The sequence below is a fragment of the Cibotium barometz genome, chromosome 29, assembly GCF_041138505.1.
Source record: "Cibotium barometz isolate CiBa-2024 chromosome 29, ASM4113850v1, whole genome shotgun sequence".
Taxonomy (NCBI): Eukaryota; Viridiplantae; Streptophyta; class Polypodiopsida; order Cyatheales; family Cibotiaceae; genus Cibotium; species Cibotium barometz.
Window position 1 is genome coordinate 3,613,876 of NC_141074.1, and position 15,165 is coordinate 3,629,040.

Consider the following 15,165-nt stretch of genomic DNA (forward strand, 5'->3'; position numbering starts at 1 on the left):
AAGCTCTTGGACAGAAAGATGCTCAGTTAGAGCTTGTGCATACAGATGTATGTGAGATGCCTCAGCTTTCTTTGGGAGGGGCAAAATATTTTGTGTCTTTTATTGATGATGCCACACGCAAGGTGTGGGTTTATCCTCTTCGTTTGAAGAGTGATACATTCTCAGTGTTTGAGAAGTTTGTTGCTCTTGTTGAGAATCAAACTGGCAAAACACTGAAGGCTTTGCGTTCCGACAATGGTGGAGAGTATATGTCCAAACAGTTTCAGGACTTTTGTGATGCTAAAGGCATCAAGAGGGAGCTCTCTACTCCTTATGATCCTCCACAAAACGGAACAGCAGAGAGGATGAACAGGACCATTCAGGAGAAGGTCCGTTCTATGTTGTCACATGCTGCATTACCTCATGGTTTTTGGGCTGAAGCTGTTATGACAGCCGTTCACCTTATAAATAGGTCACCTAACACGAGGCTTGGTGGGAAAGTGCCAGAAGAAGTATGGACAGGGAAGCCTCCGTCATACAAGCACTTGAGAGTGTTTGGTTGTGTTGCGTACGTGCACATACGCAGGGAAATGCGCACCAAACTTGATCCTAAGTCTCACAAATGCATATTCCTAGGATATGGTGACAGAGGTGAAATGGGGTATAGACTTTGGGATCCCATAAATAGAAAGATCATACGCAACAATGATGTCATTTTTGATGAAACATGCATGTATAAGGAGCCTGCAAGGCAACAGGAGCCTGGCAGAGTCATCTTTGATGATGATGGACATCATGGACAACAACAAAGGGCTGTAAATCAGCCATTACAGCACGAAAACCAGCCCTTAAATGGTGCTGAAAATGGTCCAAATGGACAGCCAGAGATGGCAGAAGATATCCCTATGGATATACCACAGTTGGAGGAGATACCGGGCATGATTTTTCAGCCTTATGGCATGGAACAGGAGCCACCAATGGGTGATATGCAGGCTGGACAGCAACCTGCAAATGATGGTCATTGGGTACGGAGGTCCACAAGACCCTCCAGAGCCCCTGACAGGTTTGTTCCAGGGGTTGACTACTTGATGCTCACTGACTGTGGGGAGCCCTCATGTTACAAAGAGGCTTTACAGAGGGCAGACAAGGCTCTATGGGAGCGTGCCATGAAGTCAGAGATGGATTCTCTGCATAAAAATGAAACATGGAAGTTGGTGCATTTGCCTGCAGGCAAGAAGGTTTTGCCATGCAAGTGTGGGTATACAGGCTCAAAGTTGCACCAGATGCAAAGCCAAGATACAAAGCCAGGTTAGTGGCTAAGGGCTTTAAGCAGGAATATGGTGTGGACTTTGATGAGATCTTCTCTCCAGTGGTCAAAATGACCACACTTAGAGCTGTGTTAGCTTTGGTTGCACATGATGATCTGGACTTGATTCAGATGGATGTGAAGACTGCTTTTCTTCACGGTGATCTCCATGAGGAGATATATATGCAGCAGCCAGAGGGTTATGCAGTAAGTGGAAAGGAGAAGCTTGTATGCAAGCTGAAAAAGAGTCTTTATGGGCTCAAACAGGCACCAAGAGAATGGTATCATAAATTTGATACATTCATGAAATCTCAGAAATTCAAGAGAAGTGACATAGATCACTGCTTGTACACCAAGAAAGCTTTGGATGGCAGTCTATTGATCCTCATCTTGTATGTTGATGATATGTTGATTGCCGGGAAATCTCGTAAAGAGATGGATGCCTTGAAGAAGAGGCTGCATGAGACCTTTGATATGAAGGATCTGGGTGATGCAAATCACATCTTGGGTATGCGGATACTTCGGGACAGAAATCAGCATGTGTTGTATTTGTCTCAGAAGGAATACATTGGCAAAGTCTTGCAGAGGTTCAATATGGACGGGGGGAAGAAAGCTAGTACTCCTTTGCCTCCATATGTGAAACTCAGTGCTATGGACAGCCCACAGTCGGATAGTGACAGGGCTGATATGGCCAAGATTCCGTATGCTTCAGCTTGTGGCAGTCTCATGTATGCCATGGTTGCTACTAGGCCGGACATTGCATTTGCAGTGGGAGTGGTTTCTAGATACATGGCCAACCCTGGCAAGAAGCATTGGGAAGCAGTGAAAGGTGTCATGAGATACCTGAAGGGCACACAGGATTTGTGCATTTGCTTTGGCAAACAGGATGCATTAGTGCATGGTTACACGGATTCGGATTATGCCGGTCATCCAGATAACCGGAAGTCTACTACCGGTTATGTATTTACATTCACAGGAGGTGCTGTGTCATGGATATCCAGGATGCAGAAGTGCATTGCCTTATCTACTACAGAGGCCGAGTATATTGCAGCCACAGAGGCTTGCAAGGAGGCATTATGGCTATCTCGGTTAGTGGTTGATTTGGGTTATACAGGGGATATTCCATTGTTGCATTGTGACAGTCAGAGTGCCATTCAGTTGGCAAAGAACCCTGTTTTTCATGCAAAGACGAAGCATGTGGATGTGAAGTATCACTTCATCAGAGAGGTGATAGAGAACAAGCAAATTCAGCTTGTTAAGATTCATACGGATGACAACCCGGCTGATCTGTTGACGAAGAGTTTGCCTCCGGAGCGGTTTGCTCATTGCAGACACTTGATGGGCATTGGATGAGGCCATTTTCAGCCTTGATATGGCCTTGTATATTATCATGTACATGCTGATTTTTTCTTTTCCTTCATTTAAGGGCACTTTGCCTTTAAGTGGGAGGTTGTTGGGGTAAAGGCGTTATGCCCACCCTTATAGTGTGTACAAGCCCATAAGTTATAGTACATAGTACACTTAGTACTTTTAATGTACTAAGTGCACTATGTGTACTAGTACAATATACATGTGTGATAGGGGAGTCACACACTCATGCTTTTGGTGAGTTGACTTATCCCCACAACTCTCTCTCTCTCTCTCTCCCTTGCTTCTCTGTGTATGTCTCCCATGAATGAACCTTAACCCTAATTGCTGTTTTCTCCCCATCATCCCAGTATTCCACAACATGCATAGACGATTTCGGTTTCTAGATGTCATTCGAGGCACCACCAAGACATCACCGATACCTCGCATGAGACCTGGTAAAACACGCCAAAACATTGGTGGGAATTGTTTCACTTCAACCCAAACTGGGCAAGCCTGGCGCAACATATCTTGGTACTCTGCCATAGGCTTCCACGGAACCACATGAACCAACTGCCCATCCAAAAAAAGTGGCACCTGCTCCAAGACTGCCCTACGGGCTTCCGAAGTGCGAAAAAGTATTTCATAAAAGCCTCTTGGACCATCGTAAATCTCAAGTGCCTGAGGCGACACCAAGCGGCCCAGCCATGCTCTAAGACAAGGCAACAATGGAATACGCCCAGTAAAGAAAAAGATAGCAGCACGATCATGAAAATCTGCTAGCTGTTGTAGCAACAAAGGAGTCTCCATGCATACATCAGCCACACCACTATTATCTACTGCAGCCATTTGCACGTTATTTGCCTTCACATATTCTTGCAGAAGCTCACCAGTGATCTGCAGCAAACGTGCAAACTCCGGAGAAGGTGCCTGAGAACTTTCCTCTGCATTCTCTCCAACATTCACCAGAGTATAGCTTGCATCAACATCAAGCCTTTGACGTTTTTGTTGCTCTGAGGCATCTGAAGCATAACCCACATCCTTCTCGATCATCTCCTCAATAAGATCCATGTTAAGACTATTGGCAGCCATGTCGCCAACAGCAGCAGCCGGGTCATCCAAATCCATGTACAAAAGCAAAGAAAACTCGTTCTCTCAAACCCAAATTCAGCACCTATTGCAGTGCTGGCCGGAAACTCTTCTGTACCTGCAATACCTGCTGAAACCCTACTGTACCTGCAGTACTGGCTGGAAACTCTTCTGTACCACCTGCTGAAACCCTACTATACCTGTAAGTCACCTGCTAGAAACCCTACTGTACCTACAGTACCGGCAACTGGAAACTCTTCTGTACCTGCAGTACTTGCGAAAACTATTGTACCTGGAAGAACCCCTACTGTACTGCAGCACCTGCTGGAAACCCTACTGAACCTGCAGTACTTGCTAGAAACCCTAGTGTACCTGCTGTATTTACAGTAATACCTCTTGTTGCAAGCGGCTCCACTGATAACGAAAGGCGATGTGTTGTCTTCTCTGCAAGGATGTCGATCACACTGCCACGCCAACACAGTCACCAGCGTAACAAGAGGCGTGTTTACAAATTCGACTTCTCTACCCATCTCTCTCTCTCTCTCTCTCTCTCTCTCTCTCTCTCTCTCTCTCTCTCTCTCTCTCACACACACACACACACACACACACACACACACAAGCCCTGAGGTAGAGCAGAAGCAGAAGCTCGACTATGAACAAGAACTGGCGACGACCAGCAAGTGGAAAGGAACAACAGTAGGGCAGAGGCGGCAGGGCAACGGCAGAACTCCTCCACGCTCTAGACCAGCAGTCGCGTTTCTCCTTTTGAGTGCAAACTCTCTCTCATGCTCTCTCTCTCTCTTCGGCTTCTCTCTCTCTCTCTCCGGCTTCTCTCTCTCTCTCTCTCTCTCTCTCTCTCTCTCTCTCTCTCTCTCTCTCTCTCTCTTCGGCTTCTCTCTCTCTCTCTCCGGCTTCTCTCTCTCTCTCTCCGGCTTCTCTCTCTCTCTCTCTCTCTCTCTCTCTCTCTCTCTCAAAAGGGAGAAGAGCCCGGGATGAAGCAGCTGAAGTAAGAGAGCCGAGGGGGGAAAACAGCTCTCTGCTTTTTGAATCTCTCTCTCTCTCTCTCTCTCTCTCTCTCTCTCTCTCTCTCTCAGAACAGGAAACGAACAGGCCTGCAATCGATAGGAGAGAGGGAGCAGGGCGGAAGAGCAGCAACGCTAAGCACAATGCTGAAGTAGCATTGGCGGGCCTGCACAAATGATTGAGTTGGAACAATAGGGACAGGAAGCGCACGCTAGCTATGTAGGGCGGCTCTGTGCTGCACTCACGAGAGAACCAGGTTGCAATAGGAGCAGTAGAGCAGCGCGGCACAATGAATTGCAGAAGCTGGGCAGAGTGACGCAATCTCTCTCTCTCTCTCTCTCAAGAGAGGTCGGACAAGCTGCTGAAATTGCGGTGCTGAGGTAAGCTGGAGAGCAGACTGAGCAGGCACGGGCAGAGCAGAGCTGGCGGACAGGGGGCAGAGCCGACCTGAAACCAACAGAGCAGCGCACACCGGCAAAACAGCAGCTCTCAGCAATGCGCGAGCAAAGGAGAGCTCTAGAAGACAGCTACGCAAACAGCAGAGGAGGAAGAAGCGTGCGCTCGAAGCAAGGGGTCTCTCTCTCTCTCTCTCTCTCTCTCTCTCTCACACACACACACACACACACACAAAGTGACCAGGTCTGTTTTCATTCATACTGAAAACCAAATATGTCCGCAAAAAGCCGAAACATATCTGGAAGTACAAAGCTGAAAGGCGTACAAACTAGCCCCAAGGCGAACTGAAAATAAAAGGCATAAAGCCAATACAACTGAAAAACGTAGGGAAAAAATCCCTCCTAATTAGGGTAAAAAGTTCTCTAGACCTAAGAGGAGAAAGTCCTCCAGCCGATCTCTGAAAAGTAGGCACCAAGCATAGACTGAGCGGCAGCACCCTAAACAGACGGTAGAGGGGCAAATCCTGAGGAGCCCAAAACGAATCACCAGGACCAGCTACAAAGTGTTGAGCAGAACAACACCATGCAAGGATGAGTGTGAAGATGGGGGAAGATCTAGAACACCAGCAGCAGCAAGAGACTAGAAAACACCTTCTACTACGAAGGTGCAACACCAAAGCCTCGAGGAGACGGGAAGCCCACTTGCTCAAGGAGGTTGCCTCCAAAGCCAAAAGGGAGGGGAAGCTACCACCGAAGATAAGCTAGAGAGAGCCTAGTAGACCGCTCTACGGACGAAGGAGATCAAAGCTTGACACCAAAGGAAAAGAAAAGGCTGGGGAAGCCAAAGAAGAGGAAAACGGACCACACCATCAACGACAAGCGAAGGATCATGGCAGCTCTCAGCCAAGGGAGCAGAGATTGAAGCCAGTGGAAGCCTGCATCATGCCGAAGAAGGCAGGGTCCAAAAAACCGGAGGGAACATCACCACACACCCAACTCACCCAAGCGCAACCCCGCATACAACCTGCACAGCAGTGCACGCATAGCGGCCACGCGCAGTAGACCGATGCGGCCAAGAGCGGGAAGGAGAGGGACTGCAGCAGGTCAGGGTGCGGGAGACAACAGGATACTTGCAGAGCAGGAGAAATGGGGGCGCAACCAGAAGAAGCAAGTTTGTTCGGAGAGATGATCAGGCTCACTACATGTGGGTGAGATTGAGGGCTGAGACGGGCAGATTTTTGTTTATTGCTATATGTTACTTTCCCCCTAGCACATCAGTGTATGCCGCGCCTAGAGGGCGGTCCCCTTTCTCTGTGCTAGATGAGGACATATGGGAGTTTTCCAGAGATGGTGACATTATTCTTTTGGGGGATTTTAATGCTCGCACGAGGAATCATCAGACGGTTTCTTATGATACCTCAGATGAGATGCTAAGAGAGCTAGATACCAATGACATAGGACTCGACAGACGCTCATTGGATGAGGAGTACACTGAGTATGGGAGATATCTATTGGAGATGGGAGCCTCACATGGATTGGCCATACTTAGCAATTCCCCAAAGGCGATGGGTTTACTTGCTTTCCACATAGACATGGAGCTAGCATAGTGGATTATGTCATAGCTCAGCCGAGCTTTATCCCATGTATACAGGATTTCACAATTGGACCCAAGCCTATTGGCATAGCGGTAGATCAAGCTCTCTTGACTTGGACCGTTTCCTTTCAGTTTACCATTGCTCAGCGGTCACGAGGTGCGGCACATACTCGTTATACTTTTACCTCAGAGACTGATTCCATTTACACTAACGGGATATACAAATGCCTATGCATTGAGGAGCCAGGGCGCCCTCTAGATGAGCTCACCTACATATTGACAGAGACTTTACATGATGCAGCACGGGAGGCATATCCACACACTCAGCCTGTGCAAAGACGGCCGTGTGGGAGTTTGCCCCAAAACAGTTGGTATGATGAGGAATGCAGAGAAATGAGAGCACGACTTCAGAGAGAGAGGTGCTCCTGGGAGTCATCACTTACCGACAGTCTCGGATTGCCTTCCGACGCTTGGTGCGACGGAAGAAGCGAGTTTTCTTGGCTCAGTTGGAGCATGATCTTTGTCAGTTGTTCTTGAGCCAGGACTCAGGGGAGGCATGGAGACTCTTCCATGAGCACTCACGTCCCCCTGGCATCACTTCTACAGAGATTTGGGGTCAGTATGCGACATCTTTGTACACAGTTTCTGGACAGCCACCGCTTCCAGACCCACTAGAACCATGCCCACATACTTGTTCTTTCTTTACTGCAGAGATGGTGAGGAAAGCCATTGATAGGATGAGGACTGGAAGAGCTCATGATCATGAGGGCCTAGTAGCAGAGCATTTCATACATGCGAAGGATATGCTTGCAGAGCTCCTAGCATTTATGTTTAACCGTGCAATGTGCGAGGGTCTGCCGGACACTTGGAGCTTGTCTACTATTGTACCTATCTTTAAGGCAGGGGATCCTATGGAGCCTAGGAACTATCGTACTATAATGATTGGACACACATTGGTGCGATTGTATGCATCTATTCTTGAGCAGCAGTTGAGTACATGGTCTGAGAGAGCTGGCCTACGGGCATTGGGACAAGCAAGTTGTAGGCGAGGCTTTTCTACTCTTGATCACATTCTGGCACTCAGAGCCATTATTGAGGAGGGTAGAGCGCATGGGAGGAGGATTTATTGTTGCTTTGTGGATTTTCGCAAAGCATTCGACACAGTGCCTCGAGACAGGCTGATGCGTACATTACAGAAGATGGGGGTACCCATCGAGCTAATTTGGGGGATTATGGTCAATGAGAGGGCAGGTTCGCACCCCAGAGGGGTTATCTGATGTAGTTCACTCCACTATTGGGGTGAAACAGGGATGCCCGCTATCTCCGACGCTCTTTGGCATGTATGTGGATGAGATTTCTGATTACATTGCGAGGGACGGTGATAGAGGGGCTCAGTTGGCTGGCACATGGATTCCTTTGTTGTTATATGCTGGTGATATTGTGCTGATTTCTGACTCCCCAAAGGGGTTGCAACGTCACTTAGATACTTTACATGCATATGCCCATGATAGTGGACTGTCTGTTAACCTTGGCAAAACCAAGGTTATGGTATTTAACACCATGCCACAGTGGGTTAGGAGATCAGCGGCCACATTTTCTTATGGAGAGGAGCTTGTGGAGTATACAGATGCATACACATACCTTGGGACTATCTTTAGTCACTAGTGGGCCAGTGTTTTCATTGAAGACAGCAGCTGAGACTAGACTAACCAGAGCGTATGCTGCTCTAGGCAGATTAGAGAGGATGTGTTCGCAGGTGCAGTTCCAGGAACCCTGAACAAAGCTATGGCTCTTTGATACTTTAGTGACCTCAGCTATGCTATATGGAGTCCAGATATAGGGCCCCTCAGTGGACCATCACAGTAGATCTGGTAATACTGAGGGATGGAGATGTATGGAGAGGCCCTTGGTTTCCATGATCGCTCGGATGATTAGAGCTAAGCCCTCAGTACCACATGAGATTATCAGAGCAGAGCTGGCTGCACCCCCACTCGTGGTGGCGGCACTCACTAGATCAGCGTCTTTCATGCACAGTTTATGGGACCTCCCAGACACAGATATGCTCGCTTAGCTCTTGAGTCCTCCCGACAGCTTGCTTTGCAGGGGGGGATACTGCTTGTTGGTATGGACAGATGGCATCATGGTTTCAGTCGCACGGTTTCAGTATGGACAGATTGCCTCCTTTCCAATACTCTTTGGATGCACCCTCTTTGTCTATTGCACGCACTAAGATCACTAGGCTCATTCGTCAGGACCTATCTCAACTTTAGGCGGACTTGGATTCAGCCGACACAAGAGTTGGGCACAAAGATGGCTTTTTACAGAGAGCATCTCCTCCGGCTCACAGAGGACGGGTTTGTGACTAGACCTAGCTATATGGATACACATTTGTCACGCTCAACACTTTACTTCTAGAGTGGTGAGTCTCTCAAGGGCTTGCCCTAAGAGAGTGGAATAAGCCTTCTTCAGAGGGGGAAGCTAGTGACAAAAGCGTCTGCCTTCTGAGCAGGGGGGTCCTCACTGATTGGAAATAGTTTATCTATTATCTAAGCATGTGCCCCTTGCCCCGGCTCAGAAAACAAAACAAAAAAGATACGAGGTGCTATTGGTCAGTTACGCACCTCCTCACATCAGCCTTAGATAGAGACCGACAGGTTTAGAGGGATACCCGCGGAGGCTAGGATATGCCAGCTATGTCACTTGGAGCCTGAGACCGAGCTACATTACATTTGTCACTAGATACGGGGGCGATATCACTGTCTCTTTAGAGAGGGTTTTGGACCACTATCCAGGGTCATGGGATATGAGGATCAGAGATGTCTTGGACTTTTCTTACTTGAGCTACGCAGACACAAAGAGAGCGTGCTACGGAGACCAGCTGAGAGGCAGCATCAGAGGCAGATTACATATTTCTATAGACCACCTACTGTACAATCAGAGGGACACACCACTCAGCAGAGTCCATGTATCACATACATTAGAGGTACATTGATCGATCGAGCTACTGAGTTAGGGAGATCCAGACGACCACGACGAGGGGGCACCTCACAGCATCGACGGAGACTACGACGGCGGATACAGATCACTTTGGCTCAGCACTCGAGACGCCCAGTACCAGTACTTACCGCACGATACTCTACGGTGCCCGATGCAGTACATCCTCGGACAGCGCCCAATGCCGCACATCCTTGGACAGTGATGCTTATACACTGAGACTGTCTTCCCCCCCTTTACACTCTAGAGTACTACACAGCTTTAGACTACATAGCTGTTTTATGTGAGCAGCCATGTAGTTTGTATCTCAGTTCACCTCATTTTACTTCATTTCATTTCATTTTGTATTGACACTGTATCAGATTCACCAGGATTGTACCAGGCTGTCTCATAGGTCATTTTGGCCTTTTGAAGACGTTAATATAACATTTCATCTCTCTCTCTCTCTCTCTCTCTCTCTCTCTCTCTCTCTCTCTCAAGAAACCACCGGGCTTTGACCCATTCATATTACTCAAATTGCCAAAATGGCAATTACATAGTATCACGGCTGAGAAACAGGGGAAAAAACCCCTCAAGATACAACAATAGGCACAGAAGGAGGGGAAAAGTGCCCCGCCTCATCAAACATAAAATAAATGCAGAGTGACGACCAAAGCCCTAGAGGACTCTTGTGTAAAGCTGCTACAGGCGGCACAGATCTGCCGAACACCATTCCCGCAGGGGCATCCAACGATGTCGCAATGGAGCACTTGAAACTCTTCACACAGCCCACCGTTTCGGACTTTGCTTGAACACATTGGCCCAGCCAATCACACCGCAGTAGGAAGTGCAAATTGATGAATAAGCAGCCAAGGAAGACCATCCGAAGACCAAAGAACCAACTGGAGGAGCAGGTACAGCTTGCAAGAGCAACAGCTTGTTGGAGCAGGACAAGTGTAGCAGCCACCACCAGAAGACGAAGACCTCCTCACTTGCAAAAGCAACAGAAACCAGCAGAACAAGGAAGGAGTCGGGGGAGAGAGCCGTCGCCCCATCCAACAGTCAAGGGGTAACCAGCACACCACCAAACATACAAGCATAACACAAAAACACACCCAAAAAACCCTAATCCCCGAAAACACACAAAAAACAGACACATAAAAACACACAAACACCCCACACTCACACACTCCACACACACAAATACCCACACCACACACACACACACATCCGGGGAAGAGGGGGGTGGCTGGCGTACCTATTGGCGGAAGGATGGAGGCACTCTCTTCCCGGTGGGGGGCCATTAGCCAGTGCCATAAAGGCACTGTTGCCCAGGGCCTGGCACGTGGAGCCTTCCTCTCTCTCTCTCTCTCTCTCTCTCTCTCTCTCTCTCTCTGGGCTTGAAACCCTTTGTATTACTTGAAATATTACATGGAAAAGGCCAGAGGTCATCAGCATAAACCAGATACAACAAGAGATAAAAACCCCCTCAAAATAGGCAAGGACTACAAAGCTAAGGGGAAACCCTAAGGGCCCTACAACGAAAAATATCTGAGCAGCACAGACAAGTGAGCGCCATCCAGATCCTAGTTTGCTAGGAAAAGACCCTCGAGGCAACACCAAGGCCAGTCGCGCACCATGAAGCACCGCTCATACAGCGAAGATCTGCAACACCTTCTCGAGTAGTGGGTATCAACTTGCAAAAGCAACAGCAACCAACAGGACAAGGGTAGCGGCCACCACCAGAAGAAGAGGATTACCAAGACTTGCAGAGCTACAGCAACTAACAGGACAAGTGGTACCTGAATCTATTGATGAAGCCCAGCACTGCAGCACACCAACCCGAAGGAAAAGTCAACCCTAATGATATGCCCAAACCCTGAAACAGTGAAAAAACATCAAAAACACGCAGTTAAACACACAATCATTCACACATAGTGCACACACACCTCCCCACTTGCAACAAAAAACAGGGAACCGAGACAGAAAACTGACAAAACATAGAAAAACAACTAGAGCCGGCAACAAAAACAAAAAACAGCCAAAACAAAATCAATCTCTCTCTCTCTCTCTCTCTCTCTCTCTCTCTCTCAAAAAAGGGCTGAGTTCCTTTCAATGCCAAATTTCGGAGCCAAGAATCATTACAAGGAAATCAGGGTTGAAAACCCCTCGAGATAGACTTAAACCCTAGCCAATATAGGAAAAAATAAAGGTTCTGAAGGGGAACAAGAGGCAAATGGAAAAGGGAGTTATCTAGTGTAGACGAGTAAGTTGCTTGCTGATCACCAGCCCCAACTCCAAGGCAGAACCAACCTACTCAGCAACACCACCACCACCAACCGCAACACTGTACTGAACCTTACTTCATCTGCTTCGGGGCGAGAGGGGCATAAACTTAAGCAAGACCGAGGTAAACAGATCCGCCCCTATTGGGAAATCACGCTGAACTCCATCCTAGGCAGCAATCCACAGGCTTCCCAAGCTTGCAAGCGCATAGACTTTGGCAGGAGAACCGGGCAATGTAGTAAGGCTTGAGGAAACTGCAGTAGATCTGACATGAAACTCCAAAGAGGGAAAGCAAGAGACCACCCCCAGCTACAAACCTAACCCTAAACCCGCACCACCAAACACAAACACACATATACAGGCAAACAGCCCGCCCCAACCCGTCACACACACGCACACCATAGCTGAACGGCACAACTATAACTGGGACTGGGGTACGGTACTGTACGTACCTATCCTATCATACCATACCTTTTCGATACGTTTTTTTTTTCACACAATTTCTTTTGGCTGGATAATCAATTTTTACATTTTTAATCCATTTTCTACCCATTTTAGGCCTAGGGAATGGGTATAATACCATTTCATATCAATACTATCCCATGGTAACTTGCTCTTGCTTATAAGCTAAATTTGGGCATGTTCCTAGATTCATCTAGGTTATATATAATGCCAAACATATATATCTTTAATGTTAACTTACATGTCTTAAAAAGTGAACCGTACCTCGTATCGAACCAAATTTTTGAACAGTTTTTTCATACCGAATTTTCGAACCATTTTTTCGTACCTTACAGCTATGATGCACACACACTCACCTCTGCACATACACTTTTTTTTTCATACCGAATTTTTGAACCGTTTTTTCGTACCTTACATCTATGATGCACACACACCCACACACTCACCCCTACACACACACTTTTTTTTTGTGAATCATTTTTGAATTACCAATGGGAAACCTCAGAATGAGGAAAACCCACAAAAAGTATCATATACAAGAAATGTTGAAGTTCACAAGCATACTTATAATATGTCTAATAAAACGGCATACACCTATGGGTCAATCTCCTGTAGAGACAGACAATCATAAAGGGATTGATGTAAAGATTGTCTAAAAAAGAAAAAGGCCTCATGAATAGGCTATCAAAGATGGCAACAGAAATGAAATGATCACACACAGCAGCAACACCAAAATGAGAGAGAGAAGGAATGAAGACGTCAAGACTACTTAGTCAAGATTGATGATGATGCCTCACGAGTAAACCCTGTGTGTAAGGCTTTGCTCCACAAAATGACTCGGTGTGAATGAAAATGAGGAATGAAAAAACTATTTATAGGCTGCTACGTGGCTGGTAGGCCAAAATGAAGACAGCCAATAAATAATAACAACCTCCAAAAATAGAATGACGACCTCTAAAAATAGCTAGGTGGTTAGGAAAAATACCAGACAAATCTCCAAAAATATTGCAAGGTGGCCAGTCCACAAACAAGGGCCTGGACAACTAGATGACACATCTGGACATGACAAAAGCCTAGCTTTAACACCCCCTCTCAGATCCAAGATGTGGAATCAACCCAAGGGATATGGAGTGTGTCTACACCCAGTTTGCTGAAGAGCCTTTGTGAAAAGATCCACCAAGTTGTCCTCCATCTAGCAATAGTCCAATGTGATAGTCCCCTCCAAAAGCTTCTCCCGTATGAAGTGATACTGATCTCTATATGCTTGGTCCTGGCATGATATATTGGGTTCCGAGCAATAGCCAAACAGCTCTGGTTATCACATAACAGAGATGAGCATTTCCGCTGAGGAAACCCAAGCTCACCAAGCAACCGACGAAGCCAGACAACCTCATAGGTGTCGGCACAAGCTACTCTACATTCAGCCTCTGTGGATGACAAAGCAACAGTAGGCTACTTCTTCCAGCTCCATGAAATAGCTCCCGAGCCAAGTGTGAAGCAATATCCTTTCGTAGATCTCCTGTTATCTAAATCCCCTGCCCAATCTGAATTCGTCCAACCTTTTAAGGTCACCTCCTCATTCTCTGTCTTCGAGGCTCCATACAAAATGCCATAGTCCAGGTGTGTCTCGAGGTATCGCAAGATGCAAAAACCTACCTGCCAATGAGTTTTCTTGGGCTGGCTCATAAACCCTACTAAGAGCCCCACTAGGAAGCAAAGATCTAATCGGGTGCTCAGCAACCAGATGAGCGATCCTACCAGCTCCCGATACTACGAAGCATCAGCCAGCTCCGCATCATCATGCGCTGACAACTTCTTATTAGGATCCATAGGAGTAGAGATGGGCTTGCAATCCTACATATCAAAGGCCTGAAGAAGATCCTGGACGCACCATTTTTGGAATATGAATATCCCCTTCTCATCGTGCCAAATTTCCAACCCAAGGAAAAAATGCAACATCCCCATGTCTGTCATCTCAAACTCCGTCTTCAAAGCTGGTTTCACCTTCCGGACATGCTCCAGATTACCACCTATAATGATAAGGTCATCCACATAGAGAACAATGACCGTGGAAAGGCCAGTTTCTCGATGAAAATACAACGGTGAAACATGTACTTCTAAAGAATGCATCAATCTTCTCATTCCAAGCTCTGGGAGCCTACTTAAGCCCATACAAAGCTTTCTTCGATCTGTAGACCATCCCCTTGGACCCGCGGTGCTAGAAGCCTGGAGGCTACTCAACAAAAACCTCCTCCTTCAAGCTCCATTAAGGAATGAGGACTTCACATCCATCTAGTACACAGGCCACTGTTTCTTGCTAGCAACAACAAGAGTAGTCCTTAAAGTAGCCATCCAAGTTGTAGAAGCAAAAGTATCGTCATAGTCGATGCCTTGTGTCACGTGCACGCATGCCACATGGACATTACCTGTGTTCCAAGTTTAGCAAAAGGGAATGTCACATGCACAAATTAATGTGGTGCCATGTGGACATCTCTAACTTTTATAGCCACTTAAAGGGAAAAGTTGGAGGAAGAATATGGCTAGTTTTGAGCCATTTAAGCAGCCTTACAAGTGCCAGAAGGTGCCCAAGATATGGACCAATGGTTGGGACAGGTTTTGGACACATTTGGAACACATTTTATGACATACTTGATGACTTTTTATGGGATTTATTTTTATGTCCAACCTCAAAAACGACCATAAGTTCTCAT

The 15,165-nt window shown here is 47.0% G+C and overlaps 1 protein-coding gene and 1 pseudogene across 3 annotated transcripts in view; one reads left to right on the forward strand and one right to left on the reverse strand.

Moving 5' to 3' along the window:
- The window catches only part of LOC147621739 (uncharacterized), a 35,451-nt gene extending 23,028 nt beyond the window's left edge, over nucleotides 1-12,423 (reverse strand). Inside the window, exons 1-2 of one of the 3 annotated variants that reach the window (XR_015269598.1) lie at nucleotides 11,509-12,405; nucleotides 4,115-4,185 (exon numbers count right to left, since the gene is read on the reverse strand). The gene's annotated coding sequence lies outside the window, so the exon portion shown is untranslated. Of the gene's footprint in view, nucleotides 1-4,114; nucleotides 4,186-11,343; nucleotides 11,372-11,508 lie in introns of all 3 variants that reach the window. The other 2 variants (XR_015269599.1, XR_015269597.1) reach the window with 2 other exon arrangements.
- LOC147621740 (uncharacterized) lies at nucleotides 6,331-8,804 on the forward strand (annotated as a pseudogene).
- Nucleotides 12,424-15,165: the final 2,742 nt, after the last annotated feature.